The sequence below is a fragment of the Acinonyx jubatus genome, chromosome B3, assembly GCF_027475565.1.
Source record: "Acinonyx jubatus isolate Ajub_Pintada_27869175 chromosome B3, VMU_Ajub_asm_v1.0, whole genome shotgun sequence".
Lineage (NCBI taxonomy): Eukaryota > Metazoa > Chordata > Mammalia > Carnivora > Felidae > Acinonyx > Acinonyx jubatus.
The window spans coordinates 40022913-40035398 of record NC_069386.1 but is presented as its reverse complement, the minus strand read 5'-3'; the positions used below and the strand labels follow the sequence as shown (position 1 = coordinate 40035398).

The window sequence follows — 12486 nt, the reverse complement described above, 5'->3', positions numbered from 1 at the left end:
TTTCCCAAATGGTTAGCAGTTAACAAGAGTAATTTCTCCTTGTGCTATGCTTCTTGAAGGGATTACTTATCACTATTAGTAGTATATTATTAAAAAATTAAATCTTGCTCAACAACACCGGTAATGTTATAGAACATGTTTACTGTTAATATGCAAAAACAGGTCTTACTTATTTATTTATAAACATGTCTATTTTAGGCAATGTTTGTTAAAATGTTTTCTAAAGTGCATGACGTGATCCACTAGTGAAGTGTGAAATAAATAAATACAAGGGGTCCTGACCAACATGTTTAAAAAAAAAAAATAGTGTAAAATAAAAAATACAGTATACCACTCTTAGCATGGGTATTATTTCATTAAATGTCTGCTTCAGATATATATACATATTAAATTGTGTATGCAGTGGATCATAGCGTATTCGTTTTAGTGTGTCATGGTCAAAAAACAAAAGCCACTAATAAAAACCTGGGGGTACCTGGGTGGCTTAATTGGTGGAGTGAATTCAACCCAAAACAGTAATAAGATACCATGGGAGAAACCTAACCAAAGAGGTAAAAGACTTGTATTCTGAAAAGGGTAAAACACTTACGAAAAAAATTGATGACACAAAGAATTGGAAAGACATTCCATGCTCAAGAACTAGAAGAACAAATGCTGTTAAAGTGTCTATACTCCCCAAAGCAATCTACACGTTTAATGCAATCCCTATCATTTTTTTTTTTGGAGCATTTTTTGGAGAACTAGAACAATCAATCACAAAATTTGTATGGAACCACAAGAGATCCCAAATAGCCGAAACAACTTTGAAAAAGAAAAGCAAAGATGCATCACAATTCTGGATTTCAAGTTACATTACAAAGCTATAGTTATCAAACAGTATGTTACTAGCACAAAAATAGACACACAGATCAAAGAAACAGAACAGAAAACCCATAAAGGGGACACAACTATCTGGTCAATTAATCTTCAACAAAGCTGGAAAGAATACCCAATGGGAAAAAAACAGTCTCTTCAACAAATGGTGCTGGGAAAACTGGACAGCTATATGCAGAAGAATGAAATTGGACCACTTTCTTTTCTATTACTTAAAAAAATTTTTTTTAACATTTATTCATATTTGAGAGTGAGAGAGACAGAGCATGAGTGGCGGAGGGGCAGAGAGAGCAGGAGACACAGAATCAGAAGCAGGCTCCAGGCTCTGAGCTGCCAGCACAGAGCCCTACATGGGACTCAAACTCACGAACCTGTGAGATCATGACCTGAGCCGAAGTCGGACGTCCAACCAACTGAGCCACCCAGGTGCTCCTGGACCACTTTCTTATACCATACACATAAATAAATTCAAAATGGATGAAAGACCTAAACGTGAGACTTGTAACCATAAAAATCCTAGAGGAGAACATATAGGCAGTAACCTCTTTGACATGGGTCATAGCAAATTCTAGATGTGTCTTGGGAGGCAAGAACAAACTACTGGGATCTTCATCAAAATAAACTGCTTCTGCACAGTGAAGGAAACAATCAATAAAACTAAAAGGCAACCTATGGGACGGGAGAAGATATCTGCAAATGACTTATCTGATAAAGGTTTAATATCCAAAATCTATAAAGAACTTATCAAACTCAACACCCAAAAAACACAAAAACTCAGTTAAGAAATGTGCAGAAGATGGGGTCCCTGGGTGGCTCAAGTGGTTAAGCATCTGATTCTTGATCTCAACTCAGGCCATGATCTCACAGTTCGTGAGTTCGAGTCCCATGTTGAGCTTCTCCCAGACAGTGTGGTGCCTGCTTGGGATTCTATCTCTCTTTCTCTCTCCTCTCCATCTGTGACCCTCCCCTGCTTGTGCTTACTCTCGGGGGTTCTCTAATAAATAGACTTAAAAAAAAAAAAAAAGAAAAAGAAATGGGCAGAAGATACGAATAGACATTTTTCCAAAGAAGACATACATGCTCAACATTGCACACCATCAGGTAAACGCAAAGCAAAACTCCAATGAGGTGGTACCTCACACCTGTCAGAATGGCTTAAATCAACAATACAAGAAACAACCGGTGCTGGTGAGGATAGGGAGAAAGGGAAACCCTCTTGCACTGTTGGTGGGAACGCAAACTGGTGCATCCACGCTGGAGAACAGTATGGAGGTTCCTCAAAAAGTTAAAAACAGGGGTGCCTGGATGGCTTAGCGAGTTAAGCATCTGACTCTTGATTTCAGTTCAGGTCATGATCTCACAATTGTAGAACCCATATTGGGCTCCACACCACACTCAGTATGGAGCCTGGTAAGATTCTCTCTCTCCTTCTGCCCATCCTGTGCTCCCATGCACACTCTCTCTCTCTCCAAAAAAAAAAAAAAAAAAAGTTAAAAATAGAACTACCTTACAATCCAGCAATTGCACTACTAGGTTCTTAATCCAAACAATACAAAAATACTAATTCAAAGAGATATATGTACCCTGATGTTTACAGCAGCATTATCTACCACAGCCAAATTATGTAAACAGCCCAAGTGTCCACTGACTGATGAATGGATAAAGATGTGGTATGTGTGTGTGCACACGCATTCGTACACACACACAATGGATTATTACTCAGCCATTAAAAAAGAATGAAATCTTGTCATTTGCAATGACACAGACGGAGCTAGAGAGTATTATGCTAAGTGAAATAAATCAGTCAGAGAAAGAAGTACCATATTACTTCATTCATATGTGGGATTTAAGAAACAAATGAACAAATGGGGTAAAAAAGAGGGAGGCAAACCAAGAATCAAACTTTTTTTTTTAATTTTAGAGAGACAGTGAGAGAGAGTGAGCATGACTGGGGAAGAGGACAAGAGGGGGAGAGAAAGAAAAGGAATGAGAATTTCAAGCAAGCTCCACACCCATTGTGGAATAGGGGCTTGACACAGGGCTCAATCCCATGACCCTGAGATCATGACCTAAGCCGAAATCAAGAGTTGGACATTCAACTGACAGAGCCACCCAAGTGTCCCCCCCCTCACTTTTTTTTTGGAAAGACTCTTAACTAGAGAACAAATTGTTGGTTACCAGAGGGGAGGTGGGTGGGTAGGGATGGGTAAAATAGGTGATGAGGATTAAGGAGAGCACTTGCTGTGATGAGCACTGGGTATTTTATGGAAGTGTTTAAATCACTATATTGTAACCTGAAACTAATAATGCACTGTATGCTAACAAACTGGAATTTAAGTAAAAACTTTAAAAAAACATGCACATGAAAAAAATTTTTAATCAAAACCTTCTGGAAAGCAGTTTCAATGATCTCAATTTGAGTCAGTGATTGGCCTAACTTCATTGACTTTTGATAGTAAGAAAAATGAGGGGTTCTCTAATGGCTCAAAATCTGGAATAAGGCTTAGTAGGGTGAGATAAAAGGGTGGGACGGTATTTATAAATGGGATCAAAGAAAGACCCATATATCCCGTTTCAAGAAGGGGAGCCTATGAAGTACTTACAGAGGCCTCTGCTTTACTAAGCAAATGCGTAAAACTTTCTATATCAGAGTGGTGAGAAAAAAAAATTGGAATGAATCACTCCAGAAAGCATGATATTCTGCAGCAGAAAAATACTAAAGTACTTTATTTTTTGAATTTAATTATTATGTAAAGTTTTAAAGTTTTATAATTATTACCCCATGTAACCTCACCCAATTTCAATAACTAAATTATTTTGAAGCAAATCCCAGGTATTATATTTTCCTAAAAAATATTTCATTAAAGAGGCGCCTGGGTGGCTCAGTCAGTTAAGCATCCGACTTCAGCTCATGTCATGATCTCATGGTTCGTGAGTTCAAGCCCTGGGTCAGGATCTGTGCTGAAACCTCAGTGCCTGGAGCCTGCTTCAGATCCTGTGTCTGTCTGTCTCTCTCTCTGCCCCTCCCCCACTCATGCTCTGTCTCTCTCTCAAAAATAAACATTAAAAAAACTTTTTTATTAAAAAAATTTCATTATGAATCTCTAATAGATGTGAAGTACTTTTTCAGAACAGGCAGATGACTTGGTATTTGAAGACTTCTGCAATATAAATGTGGCAAATCAGAAGACCAAATGGAGATCCATGGACAAGGAGAAGGCTATACCAGTCAGACATTCAAGCCACTCAGGAAGAAAAGTCTACTTGGTCCTTTCAACAGTAAAAGGATTGAAAGTGAAAAAATACAACTATGAAAAGAGTTCAAAGTGGTTCTAGAAGCAAGTGATTCTAAAAAAACTAAAACCATGGATTGTCAATTATTTGAATTTGATCATCAGCTAAAACAGTCTAATATGTTATTAATATTTGTTCTTTTGTTGTTTGTGCTTTTGTTCTTAACTAGGAATCCACTGCCAAATCTGAGGGTGTGAAGATTTAGACTTATCGTCTAAGAGATTTATAGTTTGGGCTCTTACATTTAGTTCTTTGATCCACTTTGGATTAATTTTTGAATATGGTATGAGGTCTAGGTTCAAATCAAATCCTTTGCATGTGAGTATTCAGTTGTCCTAAGAGTATTTATTGAAAAAATATAGTTCTCCATTGAATGGTCTTGGCATACTGGTCAAAAAGCAATGGATCACAGATGATTCTTCAATCTATTATGTCTATTATAATGCCAGTACCACTGGCATTAGATCACTGTTGCTTTGTAGTAAGTTTTGAAATAAAAAAGTGTGAGTCATTCAACTTTATTCTTGTTTTTCAATAATGTTTTGGCTCTTCTGGGCATCTTGCAACTACATATGAATTTTACGATCAGCCTGTCAATTTCTACAAAGAAGCCCAGCTAGAATTCTGACAGGGATTATGTTAAATCTGTAGATCAGTTTGGGGAGTACTACCATCTTAACAATATTAAGTTTGATCCCTAAATATGAAGGTCTTTCCATGTATTTAGGTCTTTAATTTCTTTTAACATTTTATAGTTTTCAGAGTATAAATTTTAAACTCATTTTGTTAAATTTATTCTATTTTGATAGTATTGTAAACAGAATTGTTTTCTTAACTTTGTTTTCAGGTTAAATATAGATGCTTTTGTTTAATAACAATTTGGACCTCTTCTCTCATGATCCATTCCCAGAAGGATATTATGTCTTTTAATTAGAAAAGACTGAGCCACCCAGGCACCCCAAGTATCAGTAATTTTTAATTCTGACCGAAGGGGCATGGGGATGTACATAAAAGTGCTCTCATAGCTCAGTTGTGAACAATATTTTCACAACCATACAACTATAAATGTAAAAAAAACCTGGTGTGTGTGTGTGTCTGTGTCTGTGTGTGTGTGCTTTAGCCCCAGAGGGGGTGCACCATTCTTGGAGGTACTGTAATACCACGTTGATGCACAGAGTGAATGGGGCAAGCACCTATTCCATCTCCCTGCTCTAAAAAACATTTAACTTACTGTCCTCGGATACAGGACATATCAGATATTAAACTAATAAGAACAGATACTATACTTGATCTTAGCCAAGAGACCAAGAAGTAACTGTGTAGAAAAATGGTTTAACAAAGTATATGATGTAAGTATACAGGGAGAACATGGGGGAGTGACTGGGATGGTGTACACAAGAAAAATGAAAACCAATATTCAATAACACTTAAAAAAAGGAAGCATCTAGAGGACATGGTTAAAAGAGTGGAAATGCTTGTCTGTAGAGATCAGGACTTTACTACCTATGCCATATGGTTATTTTCATTAAAATTATTATAGGGCACCTGGGTGGCTCAGTCGTTTAAGCATCTGACTTCAGCTCCGGACATGATCTCACAGTTGGTGAGTTCAAGACCCACATCAGATCCTCTGTCCCCCTCTACCTCTACCCCTCTCTCACACTATCTCAAAAACAGACAAACATTAAAAAAATTAAATTATAAAAGGGTGTTGGCTGACTGTCAGTAAAGCATGCGACTCTTGATCTCAGAGTTGTGAGTTCAAGCCCCACACTGGGTATAGAGATTACTTAAAAAATAAAGTTAAAATAAAAAATTAAATTATAAAAAATAGATTATCTAGGGGCACCTGTGCAGCTCAGTTGGGTTGAGCATCTGACTTCAGCTCAGGTCATCATCTCACAGTTCATGAGTTCAAGCCCCACATCAGGCTCACTGCCATCAGCACAGAGTCTACTTCAGAGTCCACTTCAGATCCTGTCCCTCTCTCTCTGCCCCTCCCCTGCTTGTACTCTCTCAAAAATAAATAAAACACTAAATAAATAAGTAAGTAAGTAAGTAAGTAAGTAAGTATCTATAAGCATTCTCTTGCCCTAGTAACCCCAATTCAGGAAAAAACTGGATTAACCTAGACTTTTTGGAAAAGTACAAGTTCAGGCAGTTTTCTCCTTAGGATGCATGATGACATCATGTAAATATCGATTCTAAACTCTCCTCATAATAAATCCCAAATCATCTTTGCTTCATAGTACTGCTCACACAATTCCAGATGGCTTTTAGCAATCCTGGCAATTTCACCATTAAATTCTCCTGATAAACTAGCCAAGATACCAATGCATAATCCTGCAAGAATCTTATCTGTGACACTCTAAAATTACCATATTAATGTGATACGGACTGTGTGTCAGCGAATGTGGTTAAAGGGCTAAATGGGTGATGGGTACTAAGGAGGGCACTTGCTTGATGAGCTCTGGGTATAATATATGCAATGAATCATTAAATTCTACTCAGGAAACCAATACTACAACTATATGTTAACTAAATTTAAATACAAACTTTAAAAAATGAAAAAATAAAAATAAATAAAACTTAAAAATAAATAAAGTGGTTGATTCCTACCAGTTTTTGATAGACCGTGCTGAGGAAAAAAAAAAAAAATCTTCCTTAAGCTCTGTTAAAGTGCTTTAACAAACTCCTGGAGTTAAAACCAACAGAATGTAATTCTAAAAGAAATTTAAGCTATGATACTACTAGGAACAAGAATTTTATACTTATTTGTGATTTTTCAAGAAAGTTAAAACACATTATTTCTGGAATCAGAATTTTAATGTTTTTAAATATTTATTTATTTTTGAGAGAGAAAGAGTGGAGGAGGGACAGAGAGAGGGAGAGAGAGAGAGAATCCCAAGTAGGCTCCACACCTTCAGCAGAAGCCCTACTCAGGGCTCGAACTCACCAACCTAGAGATCACGACCTGAGACAAAACGAAGAGCCAGACATTTAACCGACTGAGCCACCCAAGCACCCCTGGAATCACAATTTTAAATTAAGTCCCTCCACAACATACTGTAGAAGCAAAACAAAGAATATATTCTATTATACAACTGTTAAGTGGGAACATAAACATCCCTTAGCGAAGTATTTTGTCAGTTTTACAACTTACTTTTAAATGGTTCAAACACACACTCTCTCTCTCACACACACTCTCTCTCACACACACACACTCTCACACCAATGTTCACAAACATACCTCCAAAGATATAAAGCATCTGGAAAAAACATTAACTGGGAAATTGAGGTAACAGTGTATTATGGATAATTGCCAACCTGGTTTTTTTTACTTTTTAGTAAAATTTTGAAAATCTTCTTCATACAAAGTTGGGAAAAATTAAAACAAAAGTTTAAACAATATGTGTATTATAGGGCACCCGGGGGGCTCAGTCAGTTAAGCATCCTACTCAGTTTCAGCTCAGGTCATGATCTCGCAGTTTCGTGGGTTCAACCCCTGAGATGGGCTCTGTGCACTGACAGAGGGAGCCTGCTTGGGATTCTCTCTCTGCCCCTCCCCCACTTGCGTTCTGTGTCTCTCAAATTAACTTAAAAAAATTTTTTTAAATCAAGAATATCTGTATTATGTGTACAAATTAAATGCTCACTATGTACCAACCACTGTCTTAAATGATTATATGCATTACCTGGATTTTATCTTCACAACACATCTGCTAAATTAGGTATTATTTCTACTCTCATCTTATAGAGGAAAAAAATAAAACCTGGAAAGGCAATATGACTTCAGGACTCTTACTTTTAAGAAAGAAAGTAATGACACGACTTCTAAACTTGTTTTAGTTTGTTCCATCCAAAGACCCTATAAATTTGCAAATATATAGGAAAACCTTAACAATGTTGTAAAAGCACCTTATAATCAGTGTTAATGTTTCACTGCTTGGCATGGTTTTTGGCTGATACAGACTTTGTTCTATTTGTTCAAATGATAAGATTTACTAGAAACTATGAATAAAAAAGTAACATTTGATTATACAATGCCTTCACTTTCATCTAGAGAATAAACACTTAAATTTTATCTTAAGCCTATATTCTTTCAGATGAATGATATTCAAAAAATTTTAACGGAGAATAGTATCTTGTAAATAAAATCTTACTGAAAACTTAATATATAGGTGACAGAATCCTGTCTCCTCACTCTTCCTTTCTCATTCCCTCACAGTGCAAAATAAAGGCTCTGAGACTTTGTGGGACACAAAATGAAACCAAGTGCTTTAGAATCTGTAAACTGTTAATGATCACAACTGCCAAAAACAGAACTTGCTGGTAAAAGCTGAAGTTACAAATTCCAATTTAAGTTCATTAGTGACAGGTAAGAAAACAACAATATGCAGAGAAGTTGTCATGTACACCCTACTTTAGACACAGAAGTAAGTATCTTATTTTAGAAGTCAGGGAGGAGTGTGTCAAAGGATAAGCTGCTACCCTTAGCCAATTTACCTTCTGTGCTAACATACTTTAGCGATTTCATCAGATAACAAAGACGAAAAAGAGCAAAAAAAAATCAATTCTTTATGCTTCCATTTTTTTATTTGCAAGTAAAAAGATTTTCTAACAATGTTCTATTTCACAAGGGTAATATGAAGATTATTAAAATTATATGCAAGATTGTAGAGTCTCAGGGGTCTGCCATAAATATAAGTACATACCCATTAGAATGTAAAAGAAATATCATCTCCTTATTCTTGCAACTAAAGAAAAACAAGCCATTATTACTAGACTACATTAAATGTAGACAACATTTTCTTAATTGTGGAGGAACAGAATCATTTACATCTTAATGTTTACATGATTCTTTCCAGACCAGGTTCAGCAGAATACTCAAAACTTCCAAAAAAAAAAAAAAAAAAAAAAAAAGTCCTCAAATTAGCCTCCATGTTTCTCATTTAATAAAAAACAACTTGCAGATCTGTGTCTACTCCATCATGTCCTCCTAGCTTTTATTCACAATCATTCTTCATCAATCTTCCTTTCTTGAATCTTCAAAATTCCCTTATCTACTAAGGCAATCAATGTACACATATAAGACTCCATAGAAATAATCTTTCCATTGAGAAGCAGACAAAGGCCACAAAGAAGTAACTCTTAAAAGAAGAAATATAAATCAACGTGTGAAGATGTTTAACTTGGGGCATGTGGTTGGCTCAGTTGGTAGAGCATGCAACTCTTGATCTTGGGGTTGTGAGTTGGAGTCCCATGTTAGGGATGGAGTTTACTTAAAAAAGATATTTAATTTTACCCATGAACCTATACACATTTAACAAGATACCATTTTCCCTTATCAGACTACCATAGATGAAAATATTTTCAATAATTTAGTTCAAGGTTTTTGAAGGGGTAGAGAAAGAACCATTTAAGCACACACATGCACAGAGAGGCAGAAAGTAAAGAGAAACCACCTTTCTAGGAGGCAAATTTATAATATGTAATAAAATTGAAAGTATGTATATCCCTTGACTCAGAGTGTACACTTCCAGGATTTATCCTAAGAAAATAATCAGCCAAGTTTGTACTATGAAGATGGGATGTACTACAAGCATCTACAAGGATGTTCAGTATAGTATTATTTATAATATGAAAAAACACAATTTATACATATATATATTGACTAAATAAATTACTGAATTAACTAGACATTAAAAATGAATGATCTATTTTTTAAATTAGAAGTTCCTGCTATATTAAGTGATAAAAGCAGGTTTATAGTACAGTTTGACTGTATTTCCTTTTTAAAAAAAATTTTTTTTTAATGTTTATTTTTGAGAGATAGAGTGCAAGCGGGGAAGGGGCAGAGAGAGTGCGAGACACAGAATCGGAGGCAGGTCCCAGGCTCCAAGCCATCAGCAAAGAGCCAGACGTGGGGCTTGAGCCCACGAACCCTGAGATCATGACCTGAGCTGAAGTCGGATGCTTCAACGACTGAGCCACCCCAGGCACCTCTTGACTGCATTTCTAAAATATGTCCTGATATACATTTTTAAATTCTAAAAAATTAAATTAATTAAATGAAATTAGTGGTTATCTTTGAGAAACGTGTCAAGAAAAATTAGAAAACTTTGGCAAGAGACATGTTATTTTCTCTTTAAAAATTTTCCTTTAAAAATTTTTTTTGGGGCACCTGGGGGCTCAGTTGGTTGAGTGTCCGACTTTGGTTCAGGTCATGATCTCACAGCTTGTGAGATCACAGCTTTCACATTTACTTGGTCTCTCCAAGCTGGCAAACTCAGCGGTATTGGAAACCTTCCCCTCAAATAACTGGTTGGTCAAATCTGGCCTACAGCCTACTTCTGAAATTTTTCCCTCATTCATCTCTTCCTCTCAATCTCACTGTCATTTGCAGAGCTAAGAGCTAAGGCAGTCCCACCCATTTCTGACTTAGACTCTAAAGGCAAACAAACATTTCTTAAGTACCCATTAAACATTTCTTAAGTACACATTATATGCCATAAACAGTAAAAAGGAGCTAAGAATATAAAGATTAATGAAGCAAAGTACTACCATCAAGCTCATCCGGAGGCAGAGAGATGCAGCAAGATAATACAATGTGACAAGTACTACAATAGAGCAAAATCCACAAGATGTCAATCTCTTTCTTATCTGATCTAATCTTAAAACTACCTGAATTATCTTTCTAGAATACAAACCAGATCTGTCACTCTTCTGTGGTAAAGTCCTTGGTGAGTCTACTCCACTGCCTACAGGATAAAGTCCAAATGTTTTAATACCATCCAAACACTTCACAGTCTGGTCCCAACCCACTTAATGGTACTTATTACTTCTCTTTTACTTCACATCCAATAACTCAGTCATGTACAACTAGCTGCTGCTGATAATATTTTGTGCTCCTAATATTGGAGAGCCCTGCTTCCTTGTGCCCACCAGCGGAAATCCTATCCTACTATCAAATAATACTTCCTCTCTGAAACCTTTATTAACCTCTGCCAATGTAGTTTTTATACAATCTATTGAAATACTTATCACTTCATATTTGTTTTTCTTTCTACTGCTAAACTGTGAGACAGATTTTTTTGAAAGTGTTTTTTAAGCTTATTTATTTTATTATTTTTTTAATGTTTATTTATTTTTGAGAGAGAGAGAGACAGAGCGTGAGCAGGGGAGGGGCAGAGAGGGAGACACAGAATCCGAAGCAGGCTCCAGGCTCCAAGTGGTCTGCACAGAGCTGGATGTGGAGCTTGAACCCACGAACCGTGAGATCATGACCTGAGCTGAAGTCAGACACTTAACCAACTGAGCCACCCAGGTGCCCCTATTTATTTTTGAGAGAGAGAGAGAGAGAGAGAGAGAGAGAGAGAGAGAAGGGAAGGGGCAGAAAGAAAGAGGAGGAGAGAGAGAATCACAAGTAGGCTCCACACTGTCAGTGCAGAGCCCAAGGCTGGGCTCAAACTCACAAATCTTGAGATCATGACCTCAGGCAAAATCAAGAGTTACACGCTCAACCAACTGAGCCATCCAGGCACCCTATGAAACTGAGATTCTTAAGGACAGAAACTAATTTTGTTATGCTACCTTACCCAAAGTCTAGAAAGACAGTAATTACTCAAGCAATGTTTGTTAAATAGATGATGGGTGGAAACAGATATGCAGAGAACAAAAATGTACTAATCATTACATTATTTTTTTTCTCTATCTAGAATCCAGAGTTCTACCTAAATCCAGTGGTACTAAGGCTACTACCTACCATCACCCCCACATACCAGGAGCCTGAAGAAGGTCATGTTTTTTCCTCTCTTCCTACTCATCTGGCTATCTATCCATCCCACAAATTAACAACAGTAATACATAAAGAATCCCCACCCTACAAGGGGCTTATATTCAACTAAGGAGAGACAATTAACAGGTAAACAAATACAAATAAATCATATCAGGTATTCATCCATGTGATGAATAAAATAGTTTGATAGGATAGAATACGGCTAGGAGAGAAATATGCCATTTTAAATGGAGGCTAGGGAGAAATCACTGAAGGTTTCTCTGAGAAGGTAACAGAAGTTGAAGCCTAAAGGATAAGAAGCAACCACCTAAGCAAAATTTGGGGGCAGAATTCTGTAGTAGAAGGAACTCTAAGTGAAAAGCTCTGAAGCAGAAATGCATTTGGCTGCTTGAGGGGCCAGAGACAGTGGCTAGAGAAAGAAATGAATTTGGAGAAGAAAGCATGGCCTTGTAGGTGGAAGCCTTGGTGAAGGCCCATCTGCACCTGCCTTGAATTTGGAATTTCCTAGTTTACATCTCCTG

The 12486-nt window shown here is 36.8% G+C and overlaps 1 protein-coding gene and 1 non-coding gene across 11 annotated transcripts in view; both read right to left on the bottom strand.

The window, feature by feature from the left end:
* Positions 1-12486, bottom strand: part of CSNK1G1 (casein kinase 1 gamma 1) — a 160394-nt gene that overhangs the window by 90040 nt on the left and 57868 nt on the right. The window lies entirely within an intron of this gene.
* Positions 5294-5483, bottom strand: LOC113602088 (U2 spliceosomal RNA). The gene has a single exon (XR_003423465.1). It is a non-coding gene; the product is annotated as a U2 spliceosomal RNA (small nuclear RNA).